This window comes from Callithrix jacchus, chromosome 2 (assembly GCF_049354715.1).
Source record: "Callithrix jacchus isolate 240 chromosome 2, calJac240_pri, whole genome shotgun sequence".
NCBI classification, from domain to species: Eukaryota; Metazoa; Chordata; class Mammalia; order Primates; family Cebidae; genus Callithrix; species Callithrix jacchus.
Window position 1 is genome coordinate 66101144 of NC_133503.1, and position 18823 is coordinate 66119966.

The window sequence follows — 18823 nt, forward strand, 5'->3', positions numbered from 1 at the left end:
CCTTAATCGCATCTGACAATCCCTTTTGCCATGTAAGGTCACATATTCACCAATTTCAGGGATTAAGACATGGACATCTTTGGGGTGCATTATTCTGACCACCATATTTGGGTTTTTAATCCCTTTATGTGTCTAGTGTGTAGAACAGACGAGGAAATTAGTAGGTGTTCATTGAATTTTCTGGGTAAGTGAAAGCTACCATTTATTGCACAGATACGAGGCGCTGAGCTGATACGAGGTGCTCTATGTGTGTTTTCTCATTTGCTGTTTGCCATAACCCTTGGGGACAGAGTTTACCCCCATTTTAAGGCTCAGAGAGGTGATGTGACTTACCCATCCAGGGCCATCAAGCTAGTAAGTAGCAGAGCAGGGATTTGAACTTTCACCTTCCTGCATCCAAAACCCAAAGTCTATACGCCCCTCTTTTGCAGCTCAGGGAGGACGTCTCAAGCCTGGGTGTGTTGTACCCACATGTATCTTACTTACATCTGCTCACCTTGCCATGTCAGCACTGCCTGTTTTAAAAGCATATTAAAGATTGCTTAAGGCCAGCCAGGCATGGCTAAGGCCTGTAATCCCAGCACTTTGGGACGCCAAGGTGGGTGGATCACTTGAGGTCAGGAGTTTGAGACCAGCCCGGCCAACATGGCAAAACCCTGCCTTTACTAAAAATGTAAAAATTAGTCAGGCATGGTGGTGCATGCCTACAATTCCAGCTACTGGGGAGGCTGAGACAGGAGAATTGCTTGAACCCAGGAGGCAGGGGTTGCAGTGGGCCGAGATTGCACCATTGCACTCCAGCCTGGGTGACAAGAGTGAAATTCTGTCTCAATTGAAAAAAAAAAAGATTCCTTAAGGCCTGTCTGCCTCTCTTTCAAACGGAAAACTCCTCAGCTTCTTTAAATAAATTCAGTCCTGCCAACCAGAGATGAGGGTTGATTAGATGAGATTGGGGAAGAAGGTTGCTCCTCGGTGAGTGGTCCAGAAGCCAGCAGCATGGGCACCCCATGGGAACGGTCAGAAATGCTGACACCCGGGGCCCTGAACTGCTGAGTGAGGCTCTTCTAATGATCCCTGAGTGGTCTACACACACATCATGCCTTGGAGAAGTCCTGGTGTGAGGTACCCACACAGATCCAGACACTCGCTGACCATGACAGGAGGTGGCACCTATTATTTTTATGATGAGAAGGAACCTCAAACTCTACTGTGATGTAAGTGGTCTCAAAGGCCCTGCGAAGTCACCATTTTATCTAAATCAGAAATAGAGAGGAAAAAAATAAGAAATGGCCAGCTTAGAAAGACTCAAATTCTTTTGGGCAAGGATGAAAAAGGAAGAAAGAAAAGAAAAATACATTGTTTCCTTGGCCGTCTGTGTGAAGCAATAACAAAACCTTGAAATATCAGCAGGAAAGAACACTGGAGAGTTTTACTTGATAGAATTATTGGAAACGCCTCTTCCTGGTTCAGAGGGAAAAAAATTCCAAATACATTTGTAATATTTTTTTTTCCCTAGCATGCTTGCAACTCCCAGTAAAGCCAACAACCAGTTTTCAGAACCTTTTGATTCTACTCATCACATAGTTAATAATTTCCAGTTTACCCAGCAGGCTACGTAACATCCCCTGGGAAAGAATTTCTATGCCCTGGCTGGCAGTGCACTGGTCCCTTTAGCAGCTGACCTCCTCCTCCAGCCCTGTGGCTGCCTCCTCTCCAACAGGGATCCTCCTGGTGGGTAACCGTAACAGTGACTTAGTGTTTTGCACAGGGAAGAGGGAAAAAGAGAGGGCTGTCTCCCAGAAGGGTGAGCCTCTTCTTTAATCATCCGGTGCTGAGAAGACTTTTCTCCCTGTTTCCTGGGAAACAGCTGATAAAGGAGATTTTGTCTGCTGCTGTTTATGTATACCTAGGCCAAACAAGTCCCAAAACCCTACCCTCCCCTGCCCCCTCCAGAGCTGGTACTTTGAAAATGGGATAATAATGAAAGCCAAGAGCAGGCAGCCTGATATGGGCCTGGCACCCCATCTCCTATTTCCTCCTGCCTGCTGATGCAGCCAGCGTTATGCCAGTTGCAGCCAGCGTTATGCCAGTTGCAGCCACCAGGGAGAGGTTGGCTTCTCCCCACTTTATGGCCCCAAGAAATGTTTCTATTAGGGGATGGCAGAAGGGGACTTTGGGGAAGGTGGGACCCTCCCTGCAGCCGATAGCACTGGCCCCATCCCTCCCCCATGCAAATCTTTGGCTAGCAGCCTTAGTATCACCAAACCTTGCTGAGGTAGGCTGTGCTGTGAATGGCATGGTGAGTTTCTGACAATCCTCTCCACAGTTTATCTGGATGAGCCTAACGCCTGCAAAACAAACCGGCAAACACCAGGGTGTTCCTAAGAGTATAGCTGCACTTCCTGTTTACAGGCTCAGGGTGAGAAGCCCCTGGGACCCATTCTACGTGCGTCAGTTTCTTTCTGCTTCCTCTGAGATCCCTGATGTGGAAGGGCAAAGGGTTTCCCTCCTGCTGCCTGGAAAAAATAATATGCAGACCGGGAACCTGAGCTTGCCTGTGAAGGCTGCTCAAAACAACATATGGCAATTTGGGGTTTGTGACTAAGGCTGACTTGAACTCAAGTCTTCTGGTCTCTCTGGGAGCATCTTAGACCCTGTGAGACAACCTACTTTGGGACTCAAGGGCAGTAGGGAGTAGGGAATGGGGAAGGCACCTGTAAAGGCATAAACAGCTAGGCTCTGCCACCACATCCATCCTCACACCACCTTCGCCCCACCCCAACCCATCCCACCCCTCTCCTCACCCCACTCCTCTTGCTGTGTGTCCCTTGCCTCCCATGTTTCCCGGTCCTGGATCAAAGTGAAGCAGCTGGGAATTCCAAGCAAAGAGCTTCCTACCTTCAGCACCTGTGGTGACCTCAGAAGTGGGTTCCAAGAATACCTGAATGACCTAGAACACATTCTCTCCAGGCAGGAGGGATGGTGGCACTGCCTCAGGAGATGGCCGAGCTATCTGGGTGTTAGGACCCTCTAGCTTGTTCCAGGGATGTCACAGAGCCTTGCTGTGTGTCCAGGGACTGAAAGTGTGTCCAGGGACCAGCAGTATTTTCCTCACCTTGGAGCTGGTTAGAAAGGTGGTCTCAGACCCTGTCCCAGACCCACTGCATGTGAATCTGCAGTTTAGCAGATGCCCCAGGTGACTCTTCTCACATTAAAGTCAGAGAAGTGCTGCTCTGGAGAACCCATCCCTCTGTCCTCATTACGAGGACGCCTGTGCTGACTTTGGACAGCTTGTGCTTTTTAAAATCCCATGGGCATAATGACTCTTGTGACTGATCTTGTTTCTCTCTTTGCTAAGAAAAGCAGGCTTAATTTGAAGTAAATGTCGGCTTCTTTGGTCTCTGATATGTGGCATATCAGAGGCCGAGCATATATGAAGCACTCAATAGATGAGAGTCTGCTACCATATGGGGCCTTCCAACCATTTATATCTACAACAAATAGGGCACTTAGTGAAGGCAAATTCAGCCACAAGCCATTACAAGACCATTACATTTACCTATGTACTTATTTATTTTTATTTGCTTGTTAAACCCCACTGTGCTGAATTAATAGAAGAAAATGTAAGACTGCCAGGCGAAGGCCTGAACTGGGGAATGCCACATATCAGAGACCAAATAAGTATGTGCTTAAGGGAAGGATTTCACAGATAAATTCAATGTGTCTGACACCTGAAAATTCAAATACCAGAGGGGCCAGGCAGGTGACAAAGATGAGTGAAGTGTGCTGGCTAGGCCAGTGAGGACTGGACAGCCAGTGACCTGGCAGAAGGGGCATCAGCTACTCCACTCCAGCCCATCCTTGTCATTCAGGGACCAGGCCCAGGGTTGCTAGATCCCAATATCTTCAAGAGAAGCCTGAATTTGAATTTTCGTGAAATCATCCAACATTGAAATATTAGCAATTAATTAAAACATTAAAAAAAAAACATAAAGCTGGGTGCTATGGCTCATGCCTATAGTCCCAGTACTTTGGGAGACTGAGGCAGGTGGATCACTTGAGGTCAGGAGTTTGAGACCAGCATGCCAACACGGTGAAATCCCGTCTCTACTAAAAATACAAAAATCAGTGGCTCACACCTGTGGTCCCAACTACTTGGGAGGCTGAGGCAGGAGATCGCTTGAACCCGGGAGGTGGAGGTTGTAATGAGCCAAGATGGCACCCACTGCACTCCAGCTTGGGCAATAGCCTAAGCCTCCATCTCAAAAAAAAAAAAAAAAAAAAAAAAAGAAAAGAAAATCCTCTCCTATGACCGCTTTATGCTGAGACTAGGGATAAAACTGCTAACAAGACAGTCCCTGGCTGTCAAAGAGTATGCAAGCTGGAAAACCGGACAGAGAAACCAGGAAGGTGGGAATTTCTATCAGGGAGACCTGCCTGTGCAAAGACCCTGAAGTGCAAATAGCACATTGTGAGTGGGAGCTACAGCCAGGTCAGCACTGGGGAACTGAGCCATAATTGAAGGAGGGCTGGAAGGTAAGGCTGAAAAGGGAAGAAGTGGCAGGTGATAGTGGCATGTACTGTACATACAATTAAGGGGTTTGAACGAGGACCTGCAGGCCTGGAAGGGTCATGAGTATGGGGATGACATGGCTGGAACTCAGTTTTCCTGAATTCACACCAGCTATTGAGAGGGGGATGGATTTAATGAGTGGGGAGTTGGAAAAATAGCAGAAGTCCAGAGGGCAGTCAGGGGGGACTTGGGCAGTGTCCCAGGAACAAGGTGGTGAAGGCCTGAACTGGGGCATTGTGCGGGAATGGGAGGTGGGTGTACATTTGAGGGCTCTGCAGGAGTTAAAATCAGCAGGATGTTGGGCCGGGTGCGGTGGCTCATGCCTGTAATCCCAGCATTTTGGGACGCCGAGGTGGGTGGATCATGAGGTCAGGAGTTTGAGATCAGCCTGGCCAACATGGTGAAACCCTATCTCTACTAAAAATACAAAAATTAGCTTGGCATGGTGGCAGGCGCCTGTAATCCCAGTTACTTGGGAGGCTGAGGCAGGAGAATAGTTTGAACCCAGGAGGTGGAGGTTGCAGTGAGCTGAGATTGCACCACTGCACTATAGCCTAGCAACAGAGCTAGACTCCGTCTCAAAAAAAAAAAAAAAAAAAACCCAGCAGGATGTTACCTACTTGATGATGACCACTGGGGAGGGAGGCCGAGCCAGAGTTTCTGGCCTGGGTGCCTGATGGACAGAGATTGCTGTAGTTGGGGTGTCTGGGGGAGGGAGATGGCATGCTTGGTTCTGGGCAGACTGGACTTGGGGCTTCTTGAGCCGTCTCTGGAAATGAGATGCAGACGGCAGGGTACTGGGGTCCTACTCTGTGCAGGGGCCAGGGTCAAGCTGAAAACAAGGACCTTCTGAAACACATTTCTTTTTAGTAATTTGCTCTGGCTTTGTAGCTTCTCCACCCTGTTCTCTTCTCCCTGTGAGTTCCTTGTTTTTATGAGTTGTCATATTACAATCCATGGATTTTGGGGCCAGCCTGTAAATGGGGATAATAGTAGTTTCCTCCTCACAGAGTGCTAGTGAGATTAAATGAGATAATACATGAAAAGCACTTAGCGTGGTGTCTGGCTGTAGGAGGCCTCCATGATCACAATGCCATATGTGATGTTAATGTCATCATCATTAGCTGTGATTATTATTGGGCTTATGAACATGAGTTATCATGTTCATATATATGTTGTAACTATGCACTGATGTGACCTACGATGCTTCCTACCACATGTGACCCTTAGTTGTGGCCTCTTTCCCTGCCAACCTCAGGCCTGTTCGTATCTGTGGAAGGCAGCGGTTATGAGCATGGCCTGTGAAGTCACAGCCTGCCTGGATTCAAATGCCAGCTCCAGTTCTTACTATGAAAGTGACCTCAACCAAGTCACTTCATGCTTCTGAGCCTCAGGTAGGTTCCCCATCTGAGGAAGGAGCAGGAGTACTTGACTTAGAGTTGCTGTGAAGACAAAATGAGATAAATTGTCAAAATGCTCAGTGCACTGCCTGGCATGTAGTAGGTGCTCCTTGACCATGTGCTCTTATTCTCCAGGACACCATCACCAACCCATGAGACTGGCGCACACTCTCCAATCTACTGGCCCTAGCAATAGGTTGCAGTTCAAGTTCACTAAAATGACTTACGAGCTGCTTGCAGTGGGCTCAGTGTTGACACTGCCTCCACCAGCACTGGAAAAAAAGATATGCCCACATCTGGCTCTCAGGAATTCATGGATGTGACTTTATTGTCTTTGCAGATGTAATTAAGTTAAGGATCCTGAGATGAGATCATCCTGGATTATCCATGTGGTCCCTAAATCCAATGACAAGTGTCCTTATAAGAGACACAGAGAGGAGAAGCTGGACAGGAGGAGAAGAGATAATGACTGGAGACAGGGATTGGAGAGATGCAGCCACAAGCCAAGGGATGTCAACAAACACCAGAAGCTGGAGGAAGAAGGAAGGATTTTCCCCTGGAGCCTGCAAAGGGAGCACAGCCCCGCCCACACTTTGACTTTGGACTTCTGGTCTCCAGAATGCTTCCATAATCAATGGTTATTTGAAGCTGCCCAGTTTGGGTAGTTTGGCACAGCAGTCACAGCAGCCACTGCAAGCAAATCCAGTGCCCTCCACCCTTTTCACCCTGAAACCACAGGACAGCTGGGTGGAGTAGGCAGTCAGCCCTGGCCGTCCTCATTTTATAGAGTGGGGACACTGAGACTCAGAGAAGCAGAAGGAGCTACTTGAGCCACATAGCCAGGAGCTTCACCAGTGGCAAGCCTGGAACCTGGCTCTCCTGAGTCCTCCTCCATGCACTGTCCTTTCTGGAACATTCTGCCAGCCACCCTGCACTAGGCACTGGTGGCCTGTAAGCTATGGTTGTCTCTGTAACCAGGATAGGTTTGCAGGGTCCCAAAGCAGCTTCTCCCAAGACCAGGCAAATGGCGAGGCTGTTGTGAGAACATGGGAAGGAGCAGCTGTCACAGGGGATCAACCCCGCCTGACTTCATCAGCACCCAGTTACACTACATGGCTCAAAGAGATGTCCCATTCAATAATGGGGAACCAAGCAGGGGCAGTCACGTCTGCTTGCAAAAGGTGATATTTTGAATAACACCTTATATCGGGATAGATAGTTGCAATGCAGATACATCTGGCAGTCTTACATTTTTTTCTATTAATACAACAAAGTGGGGTTTAACAAACATCAGCACAAGCAAATAAAAATAAATAAATATATAGGTAAATGTAATGGTCTTGTAATGGTTTGTGGTTGAATTTGCCTTCACTTAATGTCCCATTTGTTGTAAACATAAATTGGTTGAAAGGCCCCATATGGTAGCAGGCTCTCATTTATTGAGTGCTTAATATATGCCTGGCCTCATGCTTTCACCTGCTGTCTCTCTGAATCTCCATATTATTCCCATTTTTTTTTTTTTTTGTACAAATAAAAACACCAAGACTTGAGTGCATTGAGTGCCTTGTAAGGGTCACATTGATAAGGAATAGAGCCAGGATTCAACCTGGGCTGGGCTGGGCTGATCCCAAGCTTGTTCTTTGGATCTAAGCCATCAGTTCTCAAGCCTGGCTCCACACTGAAAGCCCCTGGGGAGCCTAACATAAGCCGCCACCCCTGCCACCCCAGAGGGTCTGAAGTAGCTGGCCAGGGGTGTGGCCCCCGTATTGGGTTTTCCAAACCTCCCCAGGTGACTCAAATGTGCAGCCAGGGTGAAAAGCCCCTGCTTTAACCCCACTTCACACATTGGTGTAGTGCTTCCTAGCTCAGAAAGCCAGGGAGCTTGTGTTTAGAGACAATGTTTCCTTCCTGATTTCACCTTCACTAATCCCATGTTTCCACCTGTGTGGAGGGAAGGGAAATATACCTGTGATCCCTTAAAAATGATTTCTAAAAGATGGGATTGATGGAGTATGAACTGTGACCTGGACTCAGCTAATTCGGCTCCCTGCATGGTTTTGAACTTCATCCTTGCAACATTTCCTCATTTACAGAGGAGGAAACTGAGGTCCAGAGGGGTGGAGTCATTTGCACCGCTTGCAGAATTGGTGGACAACAAGATTCAGACTCAGGGTCTCATCTTCCCTCTGGCAATGGTAACCTCTCAGCCCGCTGTGTGCTCACCAACACACACATCTGCCTGTGCATATTTCATTTCTGTGTATTGAGGTTGTGACATGGGCCTCAGAGGAGTCAGGGATGTTAGTGTGTGAAAGGTCAGGGCTGGGAGTCTCCACACCAGGGGCCCAGGGCAGAGTGCCCTCAGCTGGTCAGAGAAGGGGCAAGAGCTGGACAGGGCCACTGTCCATCCCTAAGACCGGGCTCCTATCTCAGCAGGGTCACCGCTGCCATCCATCTGGGCTTATGCAGGTTTGGCTGTGTCCAGGTGGCCGGGTGTGTGCAGAGGTTGGGGGGAGGGTGTGGAAGAACAGAGCATCCCCAAACTCCTTTGCCACCACTTAGAGGCCCTTCCAGCCTTTGGTTTTAGACCCTTGCATTCAATGTGAAGGTTGTTGTTTATGACAGGATAACAGTAATCTAAAATGTACAAAGTAAGGATATTATCATTTGTTGAGAGTTCGCTACATGTAGGTAGCAAGAATGAGCAAGCAGTAAGAGTCAACATGTTCTTTCCATTCTCATAACATGCCAGAGAGGATGGTAAGATTATGCCCATTTCACTGATGAGGAAAACTGAGGCTCACAACTCATATTACGTTCTTAAGATAATTGCACACCTGGGTTGTGTTTTTTAACTGTGCTATTAATCATTTGCCAACTCTGCTGCAAAAGAGTAACTGCTTTTTTTTTTTTTTGAAACGGAGTTTCGCTCTCGTTACCCGGGCTGGAGTGCAATAGCGTGATCTCGGCTCACCGCAACCTCCACCTCCTGGGTTCAGGCAATTCTCCTGCCTCAGCCTCCTGAGTAGCTGGGACTACAGGCATGCGCCACCGTGCCCAGCTAATTTTTTGTATTTTTAATAGAGACGGGGTTTCACCATGTTGACCAGGATGGTCTCGATCTCTTGAACTCGTGATCCACCCGCCTCGGCCTCCCAAAGTGCTGGGATTACAGGCGTGAGCCACCGCACCCGGCCTGAGTAACTGCTTTTTAATCTGGCCTTGCCTCTTTAGCCAGTCTCCTTCCTGCCTATGCTTCCCAGCAGTGGAGAGATGATAGGTGTAGCCTGTGCTTTGCGTAAATCAAGGGCTTGCAAAAGTATGCTTGCTGGTCTCACACCCTGAACCATAGTTTAGCATTTAAAGTTGGAAACAATCTCTGTGGTCATCTAAATTTGATCTTTTTGCTGGCAGTTAGGGAAACTAAAGCTCAGGGAGGAAAAGTCCTGGACTGGGACTTGAACCCGGGTCTCTAGACTTTGTATCCAGTTCCTCATCCACTAGAAACCTTCTAGGTTCATTCATTCATTTATTCAGTTATTCACTCATTCATTTGTTCAGTCCCTTGAGCAACATTTCAGTGAGTTTGCCTACATCATTTCACTTGATTCTAAAAAACTAAAAACTGGTGAGATAAGTTACATTGTAGCTGATGGGATAGGGATGCAGATAAGGAGACTGATGTTCAGAGAGGTGAAGTGAGTGGTCCAAGATCCCAGCAGGCAAATAGCAGAGGTAGAATTTGAAGGCACGTCTCTGGGGAGAGGTGAAGTTAGATGGGGAGTCGGAGGAAGGACTCAGTTGGAGCTGGGTGGTCAGGGCAGCCTTGGCCTTTGATGGGCTTTGCCTCCATTCTGGGGGTAAGGGGTTAAGTCACAGGGCTAGAGTTGCAGGTAGGGGTGGAGCTGGGTTGGTGGGTGAAGGGAGACCATGGAAACAGGTATCCCTGATGTGGGACCATGAGAGGGTCACAGGATGTCTTCCAGCCAAGAATCTGAGGAGACCACACTGAGCACTGCCATCTATAGAACCATACCAGGGGCCTTGTGGCAGGGCTCAACCCCTCCCAGGAGTGTCACCTGGTCTGCATTCATTGGGTGGGACTAGGGAGGGGCTTAGAGAGGAGGGCAGGTGCAGTGACCTGGTGGTTCACATCCAGTCACTCCTACCTATTCTAAAGAGTTGATGAATTCACAGCATCGAAGGGTTTATAGCTTATCCCGATTATTGGGGCGAGCAATTTCCCAAAGTGTGTGTAGGAGGTGGGCAGTAGATGGGGTGATTACTTGGGGTCTGCAAGGACGGGGAGGTGGTGCCTATGCCTGGTTCTAAATAACGTGTTGACCAGTGAGGATTGCAGTCCCTCTTCATTTTTCCTTCAAGCCTTGTGATCGCCCAGGGAGAAGGTCTCACCTTGGTGCTGGAGTTTCTTTAACACTTCCCCTAACACTCGCCAGCCTCCTCCCACCCTCCCCTCCAGGTTTGTCCAGGAAGGAACAGCATCTAACTAAAGCATGTAACCTTGCTTGTTCAGTTTTCATTTTATTTCTACTGTTACCTTCTATCAATCGCAAATGGTCCCGGCTCGTTAACGACAGTAACATTGTAAAGACTTCCTTTAAGTTAGTGATTTAAGATTTAGGAAGTTGCTGTTTGAGAGACAAATATTAAGTCATGAATGCTGCGGGTTTCCTAGGCTGTGGCAACCTTGTGGAATAGAAGGAAAGTAGGTGCAGGTGGGAGGCATTGAGCCTGCCAACCCTCCACTCTGCAAATGGAATGTAGAGACAGGGCGGGGTTTGCCCAGAAACATTCAGGAAGCCAGTGCTCCAGGCTGCAAGTGGGCACCTTCCCTGCTACCTTTCTATTCCTGCAGGCCTGCAATGCCTCCGCTGCACCCTATGTTATTTACACACCTGGAAATGCGTCCCTTTTATCCCAGCCTTCTCAGACATTCTGCAAGTTCTGATATTGCCTCAAACTTGAGAAGCCCTCAGTCCTTGGGCAGATGGCCCGCTGGCATGTGAGCAAGAAGGTAAACACCCCTGGTTTCCATTCCTCACAGCAGGAACCCGTCTGCCCTCTCAGAACCTGGCCAGACTGCTATGGAAACTCAACTTAGTGTCCAGAACTCACCTGTAGTATCACTTCCTCTAGCACCATTTCCTGGGGCCCCAAGGTGGAGGCACCCCCGCTTTGCTCTCAGCCCCCATGCGGCTCCCACAGCGCTTCCTACAGGATAGTGTGAGTTGACTATCTGGTTACAGATCCATTGCCCCATTTTATTATGTACTGCTTGAGGCAAGGACAAGGTCTTCCTTAATTTGGCATTCCCAGGGCCTGGGGCCTGGCCCATGGAAGGTCCATGGTGAAGGCTTTTGAACAAGAATAAGAGTTGTAACAACTGCCATTCACTGAACACTCCTTGCCTCACACACTGTGGGATGAACTTTATTTATATGATTGTATTGAATCCTCACAACAGCCTCAATAATTAAGATCAAACACTATACCCATTTTTATGACTGAGGACACTGAGATCAGAGATGTTCAGTATCTTGCTCAAGGACACATAGTAAAAGACAGAACTGAGGCTTGAACCAAAGCAGCTCTGGAACCAGTGTTCTCAGGAAGCCACGGGAGGTGCTACACACACACACACACGCATGCACACACACGCATGCACAAACACACATGCACACAAACGCATGCATACACATGCATAAAAACACACACGTGCACAAACACACACATGCACACACACATGCATAAACACACACTCACACACACATACACACATACTGAGACTGGAGTGATGAATGCACAGGTGTCTTCCCTGCCTCTCCTCCCCTTCTGTTTGCTGTTTGCTCCCACCACCTCCATACCTTCCAGGTCCCTGACTGTGGGTGATGCCACCTCGCCCTGGAGGCTGGCCTGGCTGCCCACTGGGATCCCATTAGTCAAGTCATCCTAGGCAGGATTATGCCTCCACCGCAATGATATCCAGGCCCAGCTGCTGGGCTCGTGTGCAAATTTGTGCTGATTTGATTAGCTTGTTTAGTCATCGCTGCTGATGAGAGCAGGCCATGGCCACCAAATAACATTCTGCTGCCTTCAACTCTGTAATCACTTTTGGAAGGGATATTATGTTAATATCTCACACGAGAGCCCCCGATCATGCAGGACGATGGGCGGCCAGGCCTGGGCCATATGGTGCATCCAAGGTCCTCCTTTGTAATCCTGGGTAATTGAAATCCTCTGCCTTATTCAGACTTGGAAAGCCTTCCATCTGATGGGTAGCAGAGGGCCCTTTGGCAATTTACTTGACAGTCTTTTGGGGACTTTCTTTGGAGTACCATGGCTGTATGAGTGGGGATTTATGCCAGAGAAACTTGACCCTTTTCAGAAACAAAACTCTGGCATCTGATGGTTTAAGAAGAAAACAATAACCACAGCAACAATAATAGTTATTTCTAGTTAGGAAGCAATTCTAATGTTCCAGGCACCGAGATCAGGCTTTATGTAAGCTGAGGTGTTTTAGGGCAGTCTGCCAGTCAAGTATTACTCCCATTTGAAGGATGAGAAAGCTGAGGCCCAGAGACCAACCAGCTTGCCTGAGGCCACTGGTGAAAAGTGGAGATACCAGGACTTCTCCCTTGTTTGTCTGACCACAAGCCTTGCTATAGTCAGACTCAGCTTGCGGTGTTTTTTGAGAATATCAACAACCCCTCAGACAGCTAGTACTTAATGTGGTGCTTGGCAAGCTTGAGCAAGTGTCAGAAATCCCTGGTGGTCTCATTAAAGCATGAATTGCTGGGTCTCACCCCCAGAGTTACTGATTCAGCAGGTCTGAGGTGGGACCCAGAAATTTGCATTTCTAACAAGTTCCCAAGAGATGCTGGTGCTGCTGGTCCCAAGATCACACTTTGAAGACCACCAGCCTAGCCAATCCTTACTGTAAGCCCAGTACTGCCCAAATATGAGGGGTAGGTATTTTCACTTTCATTTTTTCTAGTGAGGAAAGGGAAGCTTGGATAGGTGAATTTGCTTTCCTAGTGCCTTTTAGCTAGGACATAGAACATGAAAGGAGGTCCACAGCAGGAAAGTCGCAAAACCAGACCTCAGCCCAGGTTTCCTGATTTACCATCCAAAGATGTGGCCTTGGGGAGGTGGTGTTATATTTTAATTTTGCCTCCACCAGAAAACTGGAAGGTGTGTTGATGGTTGCTCCTGATGGGTTGCCCCTGGGAGGTCGCTCACATTCTCCTGCAGGACTTGGTGTAGCTGGCACAGCTTGGGCTCTGGTGGGCTCCTGTTGTGTGGATGTGTAGGGCAGGCCAGCCTGCCCTTCCTGAGGGCTGGCTAAGGTCTTGCTGTGAAGCTGCCCTGTGCTTGCAGGGAAGGATACCAAGCTGGGATAGAACCGTGGGCAGCTGAAGAGCTGGGAGGCTCTGGCTGAGTGCATGAGCTTTGCTCAGTCCCACTGTCCAGGATGTGGCATGCTCTGCAGGGAGGTGACTGCTAATTAGAGGTCCCCATTCCTTACCTAATGGTCAAGGCCTGCCCAGGATGGCCAGACAGATAATCATTGTTCTACCTCCCTTTTTCTGTCTCCCCACCTTGCCCTCTACATCCCAATCAGGTGAAAGAAAAAGAAACTCAGTAATTCACTAAGCCTCACCCGAGACTAGGAGCAGACCCATGCCCTGGAGTATGAAAGACGTAGTACTCCCTTCATTCCCATTTCACAGATGCATAGACTTAATATCCAAGAGGCTCCTGCCAAAAGTCGCCCAGCTGGTAAATGGGACAGAACAAGGACTGGAGTGACACAGGCTAAATCCAGGCCTCTGTCCTCTCCTCCAACTGCCTCTCTCCTCCCTGTCCCTTTCTTTAAGATGCTAAGGGGCATTTGTCAGACTCCAGGCGGAAAATATTGTTTTCAGTAATTCCCAAGCCCATTTGTCAGTTGAAACTCTTTTCTGCCTTCCTGTTTTCATTTTGTTAAAATGCAGAGTACCTTTTGAGAATCAAATACTAGGGACTCAAGGATTCCTGGCTTGTCCCCTTGTCTCCAAAGCCCCATCCTCCCAGCTCATGCAGCTGGGTGCCTATGATGTGCTCATGGCTGGAAGCTCCAGAGGGGGCAGGAGGGAGCCTGACTACTCTTTATTAAAAGTCTGGTGGCCCCAGGGCCTGGTGCTTGATACACACACACACACACACACACACACACGCATGCACACACGTGCGTGTACATATGTACGTATATTTGTTTGTTGGTAGCAAATGATTATTTCTTATAGCACACAGTAGTCACAAGGGCCATCCTCAGGCAGCCAGTATTGCTTGCTGACCTGGAGAAATAAATACCTCTTCTGCCATGTAGCTTGGGGCACAAGGGTATAGGTGAAAACACAGTCCTCAGAGGCCTCAGATCCGAGTCCCATTCTGCCCTCTCAGAGCTGCCAGACCTTGGGTGAGTCTCTTTCCTCTCTGGACCATGGGTATTCTCATGGACCTCCCTCCCAGGCTTTCGTGCCAATTGAGGAGGCATGCAAGCCTCTGGGACGGTGGGCCGTCCATCCCATAGAGGTGAGCTGCTGCTATGCTGCATCCTTCAGCGTAAGAATTTGAACTAAATAGGGAGAGAAGTCATATCACCTTAGGGAACCATCTAAGTCTGTGCTGTCTGAAGCAGTAGCCAGTTGCGACATGTGGCTATTTACTTTCAACAGATTAAATTAAGTTAAACTAAGCACAGTTCCTTTTGCATAGTAGCCATATCACAGGTGTTCAATAGCCACATGTGGAGAGTGGCTATTGGGTTGGACAACACAGATGAGGACATGTCCACCACAGCAAAGAGCCCAATGGGACTGCATTGAGTTGGTTGTGCCATGCTTACTGTTTTCATCTCCCGACACTGCTAATGACACGTAGCCTACTGGAAGTTTCCTTGGATTTGTTTTTGGGAGAAACAGGGGAACATGAATTTGAAATCTTCTACATGATTTTATGAGCTCCCACACTGATGATTGATTGATTTTTGAGACGGGCTAGAGTGCCATGGTGTGATCATGCTTACTGAACTCCTGGCCTCAAGCCATCCTCCAAACTCAGCCTCCCAAAGTGCTGGGATTGCAGGCATGAGCCACTGTGTCTGGTCATGCCTAGTTTTTATTAGAAAAATAAATATCCAAAATACTTGGAGAGGTAGTTGAAATAGGTTAGGTGTTCTCTCCGCCATCTTATTCTATGATTTGCTCTATAACCCTTTCTTAGTACCTAGGAGCAGCCTGGACCTCAGCTCAGCCCAGGTCAGGGTAACAGTGTCCCACAGCATCGGTGTTGTCCAGACAAGTGAGGCATTTACTCTACTTCCTGGGCTGGCACTGCTAGCTTCCACAGTACATCACCATCACAGGTTCCTCGCTCTCCTGAAGGACTGTCCTGCCACAGGGGACTCCCTGCCATTGTCTTACACATGCTATCAAAGCAGAGAGTGACCAGCCCATTGACCAGTTGACACTCTGCCCATGGGTCCAAGTCTCCCAGAGAATGTCCCTCGTGTCCACTAGAGCCCTCCGCATGCCCCTGCTAGCAGTGATGGCTATTGCATCTGTGTGTCTAGTTGGAGTTCCAGTTCTGCCCCTCCAATTTATTAGCTGTGTGACATAAACATATTGAGCCTCGGTTACCCTTCTGGAAAGTGGAGATTCTCTTAACTTGTTCACTGTGTGGCAGTGAGTTCACATGAGATGAATGAGATGATACGGTACTGCCAGGCTTTTCTAGCCTGTATCCCTTTTGGTAAACACAAAAATCTCTGCTTTCCTTGTGGAAGATTTTGCCTCTCTTTGCTGCCCCACTGGTGAGTATTCATGCACATCCACCAGCCAAGAACACTTTGTACAGCGTTCCCACAATTTGTGTTATGAAATGAAAGTTTTTTTTCCCCAAAAATATTAAATTATGTTATGATGCTGCTGTTCTGAGCTACACCCTTTTCCCTCCCCTCACCTTCCCTCTCTTAGTTCTGGTACACCCCTCGAAGGTCACTCCCCATGAGCTGCTGGTGACAGGCATTCACTAAATAATGGGTCCCTGCACCCTGCAGACGAAAGGAGATGTGCAGGCAGGCCCTGCAGCCACGGCCAGGCGAAGGTCAATTAGAGTCTAGTTTCAAGTAGCCCCTATGCAGACCCCCTTGTATTGATAAGCTCCTTAATATCGTCTCATAGCTCTCTTCACTTCTTCAAAAAATAGACTTTATCTTTTAGAGCAGTTTTAGGTTTGCAGAAAACACAGAAAGTTTCGGTATATCTCCTCCGCCCACTCTCCCAGTTTCCTGGCCCATTGCCAACCTCTTGCATTGGTGTGATATATTTGTTACAACAGGTGAACCCATATTCATACACTATTATTCGCTGCAGTTCATCATTTACATTAGGGTTCCTCCTCTGTGTTAGACAGTTCTATGGGTTTTGGCAAATGCATTGTCTCCATACCCATCATTACGGTACCATACAGAATAGTTTTACTGCCCTAAAATTGCCCTGTGCTCTGCCTACTCATCACCCTCTTCCTCCTCTTCCTACCCTGGGCCCTGCAGTTGTGAAGATCGAATTGTGGAGTTACTTGATTAACATCAGCCTCCCCCATGGGACTGTAAGCAGCCTCACAAGGGCAACAGCTATACTGGGTTTTGCCACACTGTGTTTCCTGGGCTTTCTTACAGTACGTGGTATATGTTAGTGTAAGCACTTAGTTGAATGAATGAATGAATGAATGAGAAGTGAAGTAGAGGGAATGAAGGAGGCTGAGGGAAGGAGGTGTCAGAGTGAGAAAAGGAAGCCCCGCCAGAAACAACATTGCCCATCCCAGGAGCCTCCTTTTGAGGAAAATGAAATGGCAAAGCAGAACTGTTCTGGAACCAAGTGGCTGATGATCCACGTTGGGGTTATCCTGGCTGTAGGTGTGGCCCCTCCGTGCCCCATTAGAGTGACAAGGACAGGAGCAGGGAATTGATGTCACCAGAGCCAGGCCCTGACGTGGTTCGACAAGGGCTCAATCTGTCACTGTCTTAACCATCGTGACTTTCGGAGTCACCTCCAGATTTTTTGGCCCAGTAAATGATTAAGCAGTTAAATAAAGACAGGCTCATTAAGGAAACATGCTTCCCTGCGTATCTGCCCCAGTTACTCCTAAATTTAATCTGCCCATGAGCCAATTTCCAGGACAAACGCGCACTGGCTTTTTTTTCTTTCTTTTTCTTTAATCTCCGGAGGCTTAACCTTGAAGGTATTCATTGGTCAAGGCTTATCCTGATGCCCCTCTCCCCCATACCGTCTCCTCTGAGACTCAATGGAGGGGTTCCTTCCCCACACCCAGACAATCCCGTGGGGCCGCTGGAGAGGGGGCAGGGCATTCGCGGGGCCCATTTGCTAGCAGGCAGGCCCGGGCCTATGAAAGCGCCCTTTCTTCTCTGTCACACGGCTGCTCCCAGCCACGGGGGGCTCTGGGGCATAATCAGATTGAGTTTCCTTGGCCAACAGGTTGGCTTTGTTCTCTTGTCCAGATTTTCATCCACTTGGCTCCCCAAGTTGCTGCTCGACCGCTCTCTGACCTGGATTCACTGAGGACACATCAAGCCTTTGCCACGGGGTGGCCAGAGCTCAGGACTGGGGGAGTGTGGGTGGGTCTGAGGGGAAGACATGCATCCAGGGGCCAGGCCAGCCCTTGCAGGATTTTCTGATGTCAAATAGCCTGTCCTGTGCCCGACCCCTATTGCCCTTGGAGGATGAGGACATGCACCTCCCCTGGTCTTTCCCAGCATGGCCTGAGTGAGTGTCTCCCTGGCTGCAGTGTTTGCAATCAGCAGGTCAAGAGGGACCCTTGTGCCCTGCTCCCATGATGCTGTTGCTCCTTCTAGCAGTCCTAGCTTAACACTCACACTCCTTATGCTGGTCCCAGGGCCCTCCATGGGTTCGGGTGTAGAAGGAGGTTGTGTTGGTTAAAAACACCAGGTAGAAATCTCTATTCTCTGAATGCTGAAGGAGTGCTATTAAAGAGAAAATTCCTTTTAGTCTAGTTTGATCCTGGGTGAAGACTCAGGCCTTGTTCAAGAAGGAAGAGCTGCCCATATGTACCGTCATGCATTTCCAGGGAGGAAGCTGGAAGTCCAAGATCAAGGTGCTGGCAGGTTTGGCCTCTGGTGAGGGCTCTCTTCACGACCAGGGTTCCTTCAGCTTCTTCCGGTCCTGGGCATAGATGGGCCCCGTGGGACTGTTGCCTTGCTCACAATCACTCATGTCTGGCCCCACCACTGCCTCTGGGATTATGTCTGTAAGGTCACCTTCCTGGGAGTATATGGAGCTTCCATTGCTATAGGCTGGGACTCGTGGCTCTCCCTACACCAGTCACAGAGCCCAGCTTCCCCAGGCCACTAGTATTGTTCCAGGAACGATGTCCAGGTCAGCCTTGACTGCTAATAAAATCCCGTGGACTGAGTGGCTTCAGGAGCAGGGATTTATTTCTCACAGTTCTGGAAGTCCAAGATTAGGGTGCGCAGATGTGACTCCTGGTGAGGGCTCTCTTCATGCTTGCAGACAGCTGCCTTCTTGCTGTAACCTCACATGGAGAGAAAACTCTGGTGTCTCTTCCTTTTCTTATAAGGGCACTAATTCCATTATGGATTCCCCCCACCCTCATGACCTCATTGACACCTAATTACCTTTTAGAGGCCCCACTTCTTAATACTGTCACATTGAGGGTTAGGGCTTCCACATACCAATTTAGAGGCACACAAAAACATTCAGTCCATAAAAAATGGGCACGTGGCCCAAGC

At 48.6% G+C, this 18823-nt stretch overlaps 1 long non-coding RNA gene across 1 annotated transcript; it reads left to right on the plus strand.

The window, feature by feature from the left end:
* The first annotated feature begins 1636 nt into the window (after nucleotides 1-1636).
* On the plus strand, nucleotides 1637-17799 carry LOC144581556 (uncharacterized). Its single transcript, XR_013532515.1, has 3 exons — nucleotides 1637-1731; nucleotides 13616-13773; nucleotides 17555-17799. It is a non-coding gene; the product is annotated as an uncharacterized LOC144581556 (long non-coding RNA).
* The last annotated feature ends 1024 nt before the right edge of the window (nucleotides 17800-18823 follow it).